Source organism: Thunnus albacares, chromosome 8 (genome assembly GCF_914725855.1).
Source record: "Thunnus albacares chromosome 8, fThuAlb1.1, whole genome shotgun sequence".
In the NCBI taxonomy this organism is placed as follows: Eukaryota; Metazoa; Chordata; class Actinopteri; order Scombriformes; family Scombridae; genus Thunnus; species Thunnus albacares.
Window position 1 is genome coordinate 4,336,176 of NC_058113.1, and position 14,654 is coordinate 4,350,829.

General features: G+C 38.6%; 1 long non-coding RNA gene across 1 annotated transcript; it reads left to right on the top strand.

The window, feature by feature from the left end:
• The first annotated feature begins 376 nt into the window (after positions 1 to 376).
• LOC122987567 lies at positions 377 to 7,762 on the top strand. Its single transcript, XR_006404523.1, has 4 exons — positions 377 to 1,618; positions 6,962 to 7,146; positions 7,319 to 7,496; positions 7,672 to 7,762. It is a non-coding gene; the product is annotated as an uncharacterized LOC122987567 (long non-coding RNA).
• Positions 7,763 to 14,654: the final 6,892 nt, after the last annotated feature.

The following is a 14,654-nucleotide window of genomic DNA, read 5'->3' on the forward strand; positions in this document are numbered from 1 at the left end:
TGAATATGTTAGTTAATCCTTATCTATGTAACTTTTCATAGTGCTAGCAGTCTATAAAAGTTACTACAAAAAAGTTAGCTCACCCAAACCCTCCTATTTAACCTTTTATGCTAGCATTATGTAGAACTTTCTCAGACTAGTACCATGAAAACATATGTGAATGTTCATCCCTAAAGACAAGATCAAATAGAAGAAAATAACATTTTCATATAGGTTTTCATTTATCTATCGTGCCATTTAAATTCCACATCATGCTAGCATAAAAAGTTAGAGGCTTTGTCATATACTCAAAACACAAATTGATGTGTAATGCCAGATAAAAAGCTGACACTTTTTGCTACTCTTATCACTTTGGAATGAGTGAAGTAGGTAGAGAAAAAAAACAAAACACTAAATTACTTATTTGCTTATTTGCTGGTTTTGGTTTTAGGGACACTGGTGATGCTAGGTTATTACTAGGCTATGTCTATTCATAATAATAATAAGTTTATTTAGTATAGCACCTTTCATAGAAATGAAATTCACAAAGTGCTTCACAGGAACAAGAGTTAAAAATAAGACCATAAGAATGTACATAGAGTAAAAACATATGCCACAAGTTAAAATTAACCTTAAAAAAAAACAAAACACAGGCAGCAAGGTACCTTCATCCATGATAGATCACTAATCTTAGCAAATGACAATTCTTTATTGCTTTTGCATAGCAACCATAAGGCTACCAAATCTAGATCTCAAGTTCAAAGATCACCTCACCATACTGATTGTGTCTAGGGCTTATTAACTTCACATTTACAAAGTGTGAGCTTCCTCTAACAGGTACACATAAACCTTCCCCTCTGCATACTCCCACTAACATCTGAGTAAGCTAGCATATTATTGTGATAATTTGAAAAGACTGCATAGCAACATTTGTTAATTTACACCCATGATAGAGAAATTCCTGTGAAACCAAGTATGTGTCTTATCATAACGTTACCATAACTACTTTTGCTCGGCTATGTGCAGTCTGTTAATTGGCTGTGGTTAAACTATCCCTAATCTGCGTGAGGCTTCACAGACATGCAATGAAACACAGCAGGTTTCCAGCCACTTCCATTGCTCTATGCTTGTGATAGGTAGCTTTCAGAGAGGAGACAGTGTATGTGTGTCGCTCCACATATCCAGTATTAGCGCTATATCCCCATGTCTGCTCATTAGCAGGCTGCGAGAGCACACTCGGCCAGTTCTCATATAAACAAAGTTGGAGGGTTTTCAAGAAGTGTGTAATTACATACAGAGATGCAGAGCAAGGGACTAAGATGTTAAGATTCCTGTCAACACAGTCTACTATGAGTGTGTGCGTGTCTGCCTTACCAGTGAACAAGACTATCTCAAGATGTTAAAGATACTACGTGAAGCATTTTGTGTCTGTGTTTCTGATAAACAAAGCTGTGACCTGCCACACACTGCTGTGACTGGTTGTGAATAAATTGCTCTTCCCTCTGAGTCTTCAGGTTGATGCTGCGTTCATACACTGGAGCACAGTGTTCCCGACTGAAACCCCAGTGCTGTCTGTTTCAAAGAGGATGCTGCAATCTGGTAACAGCGTTTGATAACAGCCAATATGGATTCAGATCAGGTAATCAAGTTGAAACGAAAACGAGAACTTTAATAAAGTTTGTGAATTACTTATAATGTCAGAGTAGTTTCTGATGTGCTGTAAAGCAGTAATCCGCACAGTCCTCTGAGAAATAATGGATAACTCTGCGGTACACAATAACACCCAATACGAATAGGAAAATTAAGTGTGTGAAGCAAGCCCCCAGGAAGAGTGCCGGGCTGTGAGGCCAATGAGACATAATGACCAAACCGTGTAATTACAACTTCTGGGTCACGTCATGGATGCACACTGGCCAAGTAAGTATTTTTCCTACACACAATTACTGGAAAAGGAGCAGCCGTAAAATGGTGAATACATTTTTCTGAGCATCACAACCCCAGCAAAATGACTCCTTTTATTATCAGAATATGATCCATTCAATGCAATAACATTTGGAAAGTCTAAAAGAGTCTGAGGTCAGCCGCCTCAGCCAGCGGAAGTCTCGGATGCGCTAGAGAAGGACTCTAGTGCACATGCTTTATGGGCCCAAAAACACTGAAGCATGTGGAAGCTTGCGGAAACATGGCAGACACATATCAGACTTACGCCAATGAGCAACTTTCATAGGAATGAATGGGTATGGTATCCAGCTCCTCATACATGCATGGTGTGAAGTAGTGGTGGTGCATGGGTGTGTAACATGGTCACCTTCAGTACTGGAGACCTGTGATTGTGTCAAGTTTCATGCCAGAATTGGGTTTCTTTGATATTTAAAAGAAGATGAGAGCAATGAATGCTTGCCAACCACCAGAGATGGCATGTAAAACCTCAATTTCCATCACACACATCTACGGCATTTTTAGCAATGTTTCCGTGTTGCGAGATCTCAGCAATTAATTTGATGAGGACAATGTTATCATAACCAATAGAGCTGATGGCTTTATAGCCATTTCAAGAAAAATAAAACCCAAGTTGTAATTAGCTGTAGTTTTAACCTTTAACAATCATGGCAATCTTTCTCTAGCCTTACCCAAGTAGTGTAAGTTCCCTAATCCTAACTTTAACCAAATAAGTTATCAGTGAACATTCAAAAGCATTGATCATAATCTGCATCACTTATACAGAACTGTCTTCTATCATCCTATGGTTTACAATATACCGCTGTGCCATAAAGCATGTAGAGACTGACAATTTTAACATCAATGGCTTAATTTGTTCATACTATAGCCTGTCCATACTGACTCAAACACTAGAGGTGTGACAGGATGCCATTCATTGTGAATTGAACCTCAGAAAAATTGCTGGTGCTGCTCACTACTGTTTAAAGACTCAAAGGTCGCCATTTCAATGTGCCATTTAAATATTCTTCATAAACATTGTTGGATGATGCAGATAAAGGTCTTTCTTCTTGCACCTTGACACCAGTTTCCAGTTTCTCACCATCATCTCTTACAGTTACTGAAGATAGAAAATCCTGCTCCATTTTGACATTGAGTTTTTTGTTTGGGTCCAAATTTGAGTTTCATCATCCATGTTGAGGATAGATGCTTTAACCTTTTAGCCATCTTGGAGGCTGCTTGGTTTACTAATTATACTGATGTTTCAAAATGACTATATTTTTAATCTCAAACATAATTTATTAATGTTGTACAGCTACATATAGCAAGAAGCTAATTTACATGCAGCTGGGGCCAACATCAAAGCTACATTAAGTAGTACTGTAGCACACTTGGTCAGTACACTTTCTTGTTCTAGTCACTACTACTCACTCAAATGTCTTTCCTGACTTTAAAAAGTCTAAATCCTCCAAACTCAAACTATGGGCACTTTTGAGTTGATTGAAATTACTCTGAACGTGAAAGTCTTTGTGAGTGATTCATAGCAATCTAAAAAGTGAAATAACATGGCAGCAGAAACCACTGAATCTTACTTTTCTAGTATGAAATTTCAGTCTCATACTTATTATGACATTGAGCTGAAACAGATATGAGTTAGTAGCCTCAGCACATCCAGTTGAAGCAGCTCTTTTGACAGGAGTATGAAATAAAAGACAAGGAAATGGCAATATGATCTGCTGACTCTCCAGCCCAGTAATCCCAGATGACTGCATCCCCCAGGGCGTTTCTCTGTCTTCTGAGAGTCACTTTCAGGTTTAGCTTTGTTTTTCTCTGGACCTTCAGGGTTGCAACACAAACCGAACTCGGTTGGCATTGAGGGCACTAAGAAGGAGGTTGTATTTTCTCCATCTGTTTTGTCTCAACAATGCACAGCCTAACCAGCTCTATGTCACAAACATAAGCAGGATATGTATTTCAGTCACCCCCTTTTGTAAGAATTGGGAAATTTTACATCATCTTCATCTAAATACAAGTTGCATGTGTGAAACAAGAAATACAAGGCAATTATTCATTTTATTTGTGCAGTACTGTTCACACAAATCCTGACACAAGGAAATCTAATCTGCATTAGGATCAGTGATATGCCATGTTTGTTATTTCATGACATTTGGTTCAAGCAACGCAAATGGGCCATTTTGTTCACTGACATTTCCAGCAACCAATGTGGGGATTGGGAGGACGAAGTAACCAATTGCTCAAATAGGTCCCCACTGTAATGTTAACCCATGTGGGGCCACACAGACAGTTTGACTGAGCCAGTATTAAATCAAACCCACTGATCCAAAGGTGGATCCCATTTTTGTTTTTGTGTGTGATGTCTTTAGAAAGACAAGTAATTTTAGGGGTGATTTTTATAATGGACCTAATCCATATTCAGTTGTTATGGACTCTCACAATTTGTCTGTTAAAGCCCATTCTCGCTTGGTACTCATGTAGTCCATATTTCACCCAGATGGCTACCATATGGACATGCTAGTAGTAGGAAATCAAAGGCAGAACAGACGTGACAGCACAGTGGCTCAGTGGTTAGCACTGTTACCCCAAGGTAACATGGTCCTGTGTTTGGTAAACCGACTGTTAATAAGTTTAGTTTCCACTTCCACCTGCTTGTTATTTGAGCATGGAGGTTCAAAATGGACCTTGGGAACATATCAATAAGGCATGAAAGCTGCAAAAAAAATAATAGTATTTTATCGCACACCTGCTTATTTTGTTCTTAATGTCAAATTAACATCATCATCTTTGTGTGATGATTATCTCAAGCAGACCTAAGACCAGGAAAGAAATTGCTAAGTCAACAGGGACCAGAAGTCTCCCAGTGAAATTCCTTTAAATGACTGAACTGTCAGAACATTTAGCCAGTCTTCAAGTCACAGCTTTAAGTCCCAGTTCTGTCCTTTGAACGGCTTGCTGCGAACTACAATACCATATACCTTCAGACATCCAAAATATACCCTTGTATCGAAGTTGTAGCTTCCTGTCGCAAAATGAAACCCAATCATTCAGTGTAAACTCATTACATATAAGCATAGCGTACATGTGTGTTTTGTCATTTGCAGTTTTCAGTAAATCATACAGCAGCAAGAATGAATTCATCTGTGAAAAGTGAATGTGAAACTCTGCCTGTGAAAGCCCTGTTTGCACAATACAACACAAAACTAACACACAACAATGCCAAATATACACTGGATCTGGGTCCATGTGGGCCCGTGTGTAGCACATACCATACAGATTGTAATCCAAACTGTGTATTGTGGTTTGTAGATAAACATCATATAAACCTCAAACCTATATAAATTTTCAAATATACATGCCATACACAATCAATGTATGTTTACATCCAGCATACTATAGTAATTGTGTATTCCATATAACATACAATCATTATATGTATATGTATGTCTATGTACATATACAGTATGTATACAATAGATTAATAAGAGTGGAAAATAGATCTGTAGTTGCAACCCATGTTATAAATTACAGCAAGCTGTGATGAGGTGCTGCATAGCCTGGAAGACCTCAGGAAAACAAGGAGACACTCAGATCCCAAACAGATGGGATCTCCCTCATCTCATACACACACACACATATTTCTCCCAAGATGCAGCTTTAATCCCTTAAAGATCATGAACTCATGATTTCCCTCCCCACAGGCCGACCGCAGCCGGACCTTCGTCTCCCGGCTAATTGTGAACATATGTGACACTCAGAGGCCAAAGCCCAGTGCTAGATAAAATATGATCTGTTCCTAATCATACCAGCAATCTCCACGCAGCACTGGAAGACCAAATATCCTATTGTTTATGTAATTTACATGTTTGCATGTGGGGCAGGCCAGAGCAGGAATGCAGAAATTTACTGGAAAATATGTTTAACTACTTCAAGGTAATGGCTTGTCATAAACGTATTGTCCTTTCATAAATCATGTTTGTTAAATGAGATATAATTGGACATCAGCATTAGTGTATTCAGTTCCAGATTCCTAGATACCCAAGATTGCATCACATTTATTGGCATATACTTATGCTTTTCTACACTCTATTTTCAGCATTTGTGATTCACAACATACTGGTCCAGTCTTGGTACCAGACTGTAAAGATGTTATGTGACAAAAACAGAAATTTCCAAACAAAAGCAGACATCTCCAAACACAGCAGCTCCCAATTTGGGTGCTGCAGCACCCTGGAGTGCTTTGAAGATGGGCCAAGGGTGCTGCTAGTGTTCATTTCCTTTTTTGTGTGTGTGTATATTTTCACAAACATTGAACCACATAAAGAAATAAGGCAACATCTCAAAGATTTTCATTTAAATAAATGTCTGTTAAGTCACTGTCTATCACCAAATGAGGTAACACACTGGTCATTGAGCCTATGGCCCACTAATGAAAGCCCTTGTATTTGCAGTATTATGAATTAGGTGTTGGTGGCAACATTCTGGGAAAAATAACAAGCAGCGTCTAATTTAGCATGGACGAACTTGACTCAAGCAGAGATAGTGAGCTTGACTCAACCAGCCTGCGTTTTATGTGTGGTGTAAGGTAAGGTGTGAGGTAACATTTAGCTAGCTAACACTAATGTGCTTTCACACATTTAGCCTATATGCATGTAGCCATGATTTACCATCAGTTCAATGTAAGCTATAGAGTTAGGCCTCAAGGCACACTGTAACTGTGACAAGTTGTTTTTTTAATGATGGATAAGCAGTAACAATTTTTGGATCCTTTTGTTTCAGTTTATTTCACAATGCACTCAACAGTTCTTCGTTGAGTAATACGCTATGTAAGGTTTAATTCTATTGTGACAGTGATTCTCATTTGTATCTGTATTGACATACTGCATGCAGTCTACGGGAAGAGACGAGGACATCGATGAGGATACAATCAATGACCTCATGGACAGTGCGTCAGTGTGCATTTCCTCGTTGTGTTGTCAGTTATTACATATCCATATGATTCTTATTTCCTGGATCTTGTGTTTTCAAGAATTGACTGGGGAGATGATTCAATGAGTCCTTTTCATGACCAGTGAAGCCCAAGTTCACAAGGGCCTGACAATCCCTCTGAGCTTTGTGACCAAGAAGATAAGAGTGGCAGCTTGGATGGAGATTACATCCCCCCTCTCTGTATCGATATGTGTCAGTGGCTGTCTGTGTCTCTTTGGCAAGCAGGTGATTGCTGAACATTCGTCATTAGTTAGATATAATCTATACATTTACAAGGGCTGTTAATCATTAGAGGATACCTTGTTTAATTGTTCAGTTCTTGTTCAGCTGTCAATTACCTGTGTGCAGTGCACCCAAAAGCAACATACATTTATGAATCTGTGTGTCTTTTTTTTAGGCCATTGTGCACAGTACTTCACATATACCACCACTGAAAATGACCCCTGTAACATCATTAACATCATCTATGCTGATGTAGAAAGAGGCCTTCATACAAACACTGAACAAACTCCTGCCTGAGATCTCGCTGAAGGAAATCTGCACAGACGCTCATGTTCAAATCCATGCCATAATGCGTAAGTAAATCGTTAGTAACACAAATCATATTTAAATATAGATTGTATGTAACTGATGGGGATAACAGTAGCATTTCAGAAGAACTATTATGTGTGCTTTATGTGTTGTGTTAATTGTTCATTATAATGATATGCTTACAAGTGATTTTTTGTTGTTGTTTTGGAATCTACACAGGCAGGAATGAGGACTGATCAATCAGAGATCTTGCCGTGGCTAAAGGACATCAAAGGACCAGAAGAAAATAGCGGTGAGGAAAATAAGGGCTTCGAAGTAAGTAACATAAATGAAGAAGTTGCAAGCCACTGGAATGCAATGCTAAAATTCTATCAAAAGCAAGTAGGTGCGGAACAAAACTAACACACATCAAAAGAAAAAAAACTAACAAATGGCTCCACAAAACAGCACAGCTCCTGAGTAAGAGATTTGAGCTTGAGATGTGTGGACTGTTGTCTTGTGCAGCCCTTGTTTGTGCTTGCCTTTTGCTTTTTTGTGTGTTAGTTTTGTCCTTCACCTATTCGCATTTAATACTATAAATCTTCACCTTTGCATTCACGTGGCTTACAACTTCATTTTTGTTTGCTTTCCCAATCATAGAGGTGTTGAACCTATAAAGGGTGGATGTAAAAAAGAGGAGAAGGAAGTAACTGTATAATGAAACAAAATCAAAGTTTATTGAAGCCTCCAGTGAACACCAACTGTACAGCGTTACCAGGCGTAGATCACAGACAATAGTCTATGATCTACATGCAGACCGCTTTTTGAAGATGTTTTTTCTCAAAACGCACTGCAGAGCAGTCTACATGTAAGTCATAGCCTATTTCCTTACACTGTAAAGTTGGTTCATATGGGATGTTTCAGTAAATTGTATATTTGATTATAGTTACATTCAATAAATTGTATTTTTGATTATACATTTATATGTGTTTTTGTCATTACACTGTTGCTTCCCTCCCCTCCTCTACATTTTGGATTGGATTTGCCTTTTTGAGAACTCTATTTCTTTTCACTGCTTTGTGTAGAATGTGTAAAGGGGTAAGTACAATATAGCTTTTATAATCACCTATCTTGGGCCAATAAAGCAGAAGTCGTTTTTTATTGTCTTCTTCTTCAACAGGTCAGTAAACATTAATTGTGTTTGCGAACTGTTAAAAGGAAATTCACATATGTTCTTCCTGTGCCACAGGACAGTTCAGTTAGTATTTGTGAACACGCACCACTCTCTCCTAAAGCTAGAAATCAGAGAGAGAACTCTCCAATTGGTGATGTAACTGGGATGTAAAATCTGGGGCTCCATAGACAATGAATAGGGCTCTGTCTTTATGAGTTCATAAAATGTTTGTGTGCGCTCTTACACCCAAATGAAGTTTATAATCTAGCATTGCTAGAAGATCTGAACCAGAATTAAAATCTCATTTGGGTGTAAAAGCACAAATAAACACTTTTTATTCTCTTTATAGAAAATGTTACTCAGAGTTTTTATGAAGTTTTTATGAACTGTTGAGTGTTGAGTGAATGAGGCTAGCTAATGTTAGCAGCTTTATTTCCTTCTCATGTCTGCTGTGATACATCAGCTGGTTTTGTTCCATTTTTTTAGAAAGGATCCCTGATTAACTGTCACACAGCTTTTTAGATACAGATTTAATAAGTCTGTGAGCTGTATTTTTCTCAGTAACATTTGTGGTAGCAGGCGCTAACAGGCTAAGCTAACAATGTGTTCATGGTGTTGCATTGACGGTCCAGACAGAGCAGAAAAGCTGTACGATTCCCTCCCTGAGTGTGATGTCAGATGAAAATGGTCACCGTGTGGGTCAACTGTATTGTGGGCGGTTGCCACATTCGACTCCTGTTTTGGCTAAAATATCTGAAATAAACCAACATCTTTACTGTGTCTTAACACATATCATTCAGATGCAGCGTGATTACTAGTTCAACTGTACTAGGTATTGGATATATTCAGTAGATATATTTTTTACGACCCTATTTACAACCCTAAATCAGAAGAAATACAACTCTGGTGCTGATTTGTATCAAACTGCATGGCGCAGCCCTAGGGAATTGTAGTTTTTAAAGTTTTTCTTAGAATTGGAAAGAGCACTTTGAAAACCTAGTATATAAAATGAAGCTTTTTGTTTGTTTGTTTTTTATTTTTGGATGGATGGAATGGAATAGTAATAGTTTTGAAATGGGATATAAAACTTGAAATTAAAGATTGACTGTACAAAGGAAATATGGACTGTGCTATGGAAAAAGAAATGAAGTGTATGAAATATATGAAGACAAGAGCAACAATTAAATGTGACATGTGCATAAATGATTTAATTATCTAACAGTGGAGATTGAATGCAATGTACAATCTAAAGTCCAGTTTGATGAAATATATGAAAGTGACAAGTGCAGGGATGAAATGTTAAGTCCAGTAAAGTCAGTTTGATAACCCCACCTTCATCCTGTTTATATGGTACAAGATGGTACACACACACACACACACAGACTATTGGATGATGTGGCTCAGTATTTATTGAGGAGGACTCAATGTTTTAAGAAAGATGATTTCATATTAAATATCCTCACCCACATATTCTTGGAAATATAAAATTAAATGAGCAACTTCACATTCTATGAAATGCCTTTTCTAAACAGAGATAGTGGTGTTTGGATTTGAAATTTATCTTTTAATTTGAAATGGAATGAAGCCAACTGACAACCCAAAACAGTAGTCGAACACAACAAGTCTGGCGGGTCAACTGGTTCACCTACCGGACAGACACGGACCATTGACTGTACTGATAAAATTAAAGAAGTAAAAACAAGGATAAAATCTTGTGATTAAATGTTGAGTAATGTAGCAGTTATAGTTAAAAATGAATAACAAATGAGAAAAAACAATACAGCTTCTGTGCTCCCGAGTTCTGACTGACAGAAAAAAAACCATACTGCCGTGAGACTGGGTTAGAATATTGGACTTACATTCACCACGTGGACTGAAACTCTAAATAATGTTGCTAAGTAATTGCTGGATGTGGAAATAAGCAACTATTAGTTAACAAGTTCAACATACCAACATCAAAGGTGAGGATATGACTGTTGTATTCACAACCTGTTTCCACTGCCCCCAAGTGGCCAAATCATCAGTTCTGGAAGGTTCAAGTTAAATAATTACCTGCACGTCATCATAGCTTTATTTCTGACAGACTAGCACGTCACTTAATACTAATTGTTAAAATACATTCTGATAATAGATGTCCATGGCGTCATTTTTAGCTTAAAAACATAGTTAAGGGTTGTGTGGATGGGGTGTGGGTGCCATGAAAACAAAATCATCAGATATTTTAAAAAAGTTTTGGAACTACTCTCCTAACAAGAGTACATTTTTAGATTTAGACTATAAATCTAAATCATACATAAATATAAACCATATTTAGACAGATTAGACAGGCTAGATTTCACAGGCTACATTGCTGTGGCAGATCCTACTGTTAGCCAGCATCGTTGCTAAAAAGCAGACTTTCCTGGACAGGTTTCCATCACACATTCTAACACAGAGCAGGAGGAGGACAGTGACACAGGGTATGAGATGCAGAATGGATGAGTAGCTCTTTTTTTCAGGTTGTTCTAAGCCAGGGTTGCATTTGAGCCTCTGGCCATCAAAATTATGAAAATTATTTGTGCCATAAGCTTGTGCTTGCCTTTACACTTGCTCTCAGTTTAGAAGAGCCGTAAGTCTGAATACCATTAATATGTTTGGGTTTTTTCAGTCTTTTGTTCCAGCTCTTTCTTTCTAGGTCAGTTTGATGCTGCCTACGGGTGATGGTGTGTAAATAGGAGCAGTTGTCTGTTTTGATATTGACCCGCGGCCCTCTGGGAGCTCTTTCTCTGTTCTTTACTGAGATCCCAGGTGACTCAATCCTTTTTCTCCTCACTGAAGCTGTGGGGTCCTTTCTTGTTGTTCAAATGGAGATGGTGAAGATGCTGCATATAGCTTGGCCCAGAAGAATGAATTTTGACTTACCCAACAACACAACAGTATGCTGAAAGAGACCACCCTGCTGCTTTGGGTTCTTCTCATGTAGCCACACCTCTGTCTCCAGCAACATGAGAAATTTAAATCCAGATGAGGAGAGGAGGAGAGCCTTTATTTGTGTAATTGGGATGCATTGTGGAGTCCTTTATCAAACTTAGTCAGTCAATATGTTGCCTTTGGCTCAGCAGGGTCTTGTTACCCAACAGCTGTGTTGTTTGAGGAGGAGGTACGGCTGCATGACATGATATTCAAGTCAGATTTTCAAGATTTAGGTGAAGGGTTCATACAAACAGTTTAATGATGGGTGGGAAGTTGAGGAGGTTAACAGGACAGATTCATCAAAGCTTTGCAAGGTTGCAGCAAGGCCACAGAAGGCTGCAACAAGCTCAATTCTGCATCCAAAGACTGCATCCAAGCTCTGAACTCAACATGAAAACTTGGACTAGCAACACTAGCCTTTTGAAGCATTGCACATAAGTTTAATGGCTCAGCAGCCAATTATTCATGGATTTTGCAGTCTTTTAATACGCTTAAGGAGGAAGTAACTTACTGTGAATCACTGCTGAGCTGACAACATTGCTCTCAGTCACCAGTGAGGAGGTCACACCACTGCTAAAAGCTATGGATTCAGTCACTGATAATGGTGATTCAGTATAGTCAGTTCACTTGAAGACTTGTTGGTAAATATTTGTTTGTTCATGCTGAACATCTCTAGACTAGTGCAGAGCCACTCACATTTAAAACTACAGATGACGAAACATTGAAGTTTAAAAAACCCACACTTTTGTTGTTTTTAGGGGAGTTCAGGTCTCTTTTAGTGGAGCTTAGCTCCCCTTGCTCCCTTTTGAACACTGGTCAAGACAACATAAAATTTTACTATAACACAGAAGTTTAAAAAGTTAAGATAATTAATTTAAAAATAAGATTTTCTAAGCTGTGGTCAAACCAGAAAATGTCACTAAAAAGTTCAATCACACTAGGTGTCAAGTACTAGTTTGTAACTGGCGAGCTAATTGCTAACATGTTAGCAAGCCCGGTAACGTCTATTGTTTTTCCAACCCAGTTTAAATAAAACCACGCCCACTTCTGTATGACGAAAGCCTATACGGAATGACGGAAGCCTGGATGAAATGACGGAAGCCTAGACAGAATGACGGAAGCCTGGACGGCTGCGTTCCCAATGGCTGGGTTGGAAAAAGGATAGACGCAGCTAGGAACATGCTAATAGTAAATCACAATAGCTCTCCAAGCTTGATATCTGCTGGCGAGGTTGGTTACTAACTAGATAATAAGTCAACAGAGATAATTGAAGAGATGTATTTGCACCATTGCCCTCTGTCTCAAAACTGTCTGCAAACTTCTTTTGTGGAATAGTTTACAGGCTGGTTTCTCTGTAGCAGCCTTAGCCCTAAAATGCTGTTACATTTTTAAGGAGTTTCTTCCCATTTAATTGTTAAATGGCAGAAACACAGTAGGCCATCATTAACTTTACATATTTTACTGTTACTTTCCATGGTGATGTTTAGTTGATATTATGTGTTTCCTGTAACTTCAAATGCTTTGCACAGTACATCACATGTATATCTACATATAGATATGAAAGAAACAAAATTAGCCTTTAAACCAAGTTTCCTATACAGTTGAAGGAGAACTATGACACTTGAACATGAGCACTTTGACAAAAAAAAAAAAAAAAAAATCATCACCAGATGGTCGACCGAGATACTTTTAGACACATTCAACAAGTACAGCAATGACTTCCTGCAACTAAGGTATTGCATGACTGTTGGATACAAGCGTGTGAATATCACATTGTTTTAAAAGTGGAGAAGTGGAGAAGTTGATGTATTAATACAAACAAAATGTGACAAAATGCAATGGAACGTGATTTCCTAATGTTTTTTTCCATTGTGTGAGCTTTGACTAGTGCTCTTTTGACTATGTTATTGTTGCGGCCTCTTCTTCTGCAATAGTTTCATGGCACCAGACTGGAGAATTAGCACCACCAACTGTGTATCAACTCCTAATGTTCACATATTCCAACAGTAGTGGAAGGAAATAAGCATTAATCAGCATTTTATTTTGCTGATTTTCTGGAAATTGGGTTAAAATTTGAACTGCATTTGGATGGAAACTTCACTAATGATGATTTAGTCCACTGAGTTTAAAATGTGTTTGTTCATGCGCTGAACAACTCAGTTTGTAAACAAATCTGATCTTTGTTCCATCAGATCCACTCTGCTGATCATGATCTTCGTGGTAAATTGGTTTTCTGTGCCAGACCTCTCATTCAGAGGCATTTGATTGTCAATTGATTGTTTAAATTGTTTTGGCTTCAGTTAGCTTGGTCATTTTACCACTGAGTTGGGCTTGTGGAACGGCTTAAACCAAACATCAGTTTAAGTTAACTGAAGTCAGGCTTTTTGCAGGAGGTCTAGCTTTCTTTAACCTCCTCTCTGGAACAACTTCCATTTAGTCAGAATATGGAACGCTTATTTCCATTCCTCCATCCTGCAGAAAGAGCTGCAGAGGCGAGGCAGTAGAAAGGATTGTAGCTGTCTCTGTCCCAGTCCTCATTAGTGCAGAGCTGGTCTGTTTCCTCTCTCTCTCTCTCTCTCTCTCTCTCTCTCTCTCTCTCTCTCTCTCTCTCTCTCTCACACACACACACACACACACATGCACACACACATGCATGCATACACACAGAGCAATCTCCAGCTCTAAACAGGCTGACAGTTTGAAGATAGGCCCACTGTGCCGAGCAGAGCAGAGGGCTGTGAGATGAGAAAGCCCCTGAGTAAAGGAGAATGCAGGCGAACGCTTGTAATTGGGGCCTGAGTATCAGCTGCCAAATATCTCCTGTTAGTTCTCTGCATTTTTTTTCTACTATTACTCTGCTAATACTATGCCATCTATATATGCAAATGAGACAGGGCACACTTGGCAGAGTTCCTGCCCTCAGCCGGTCTCTGTCACAGGGAGAGCAATGTTCACTTTTCTCCCACAGATCACTGACACAAAATAGCACTATACTTCACTTCAAGCTTTTACAAATGGGCTGTAGCCCTAATTTCTACTCACTCACACTCAACATTGAGACACTATTAACAGTTGCTCAAATCACTTTCACACTTAA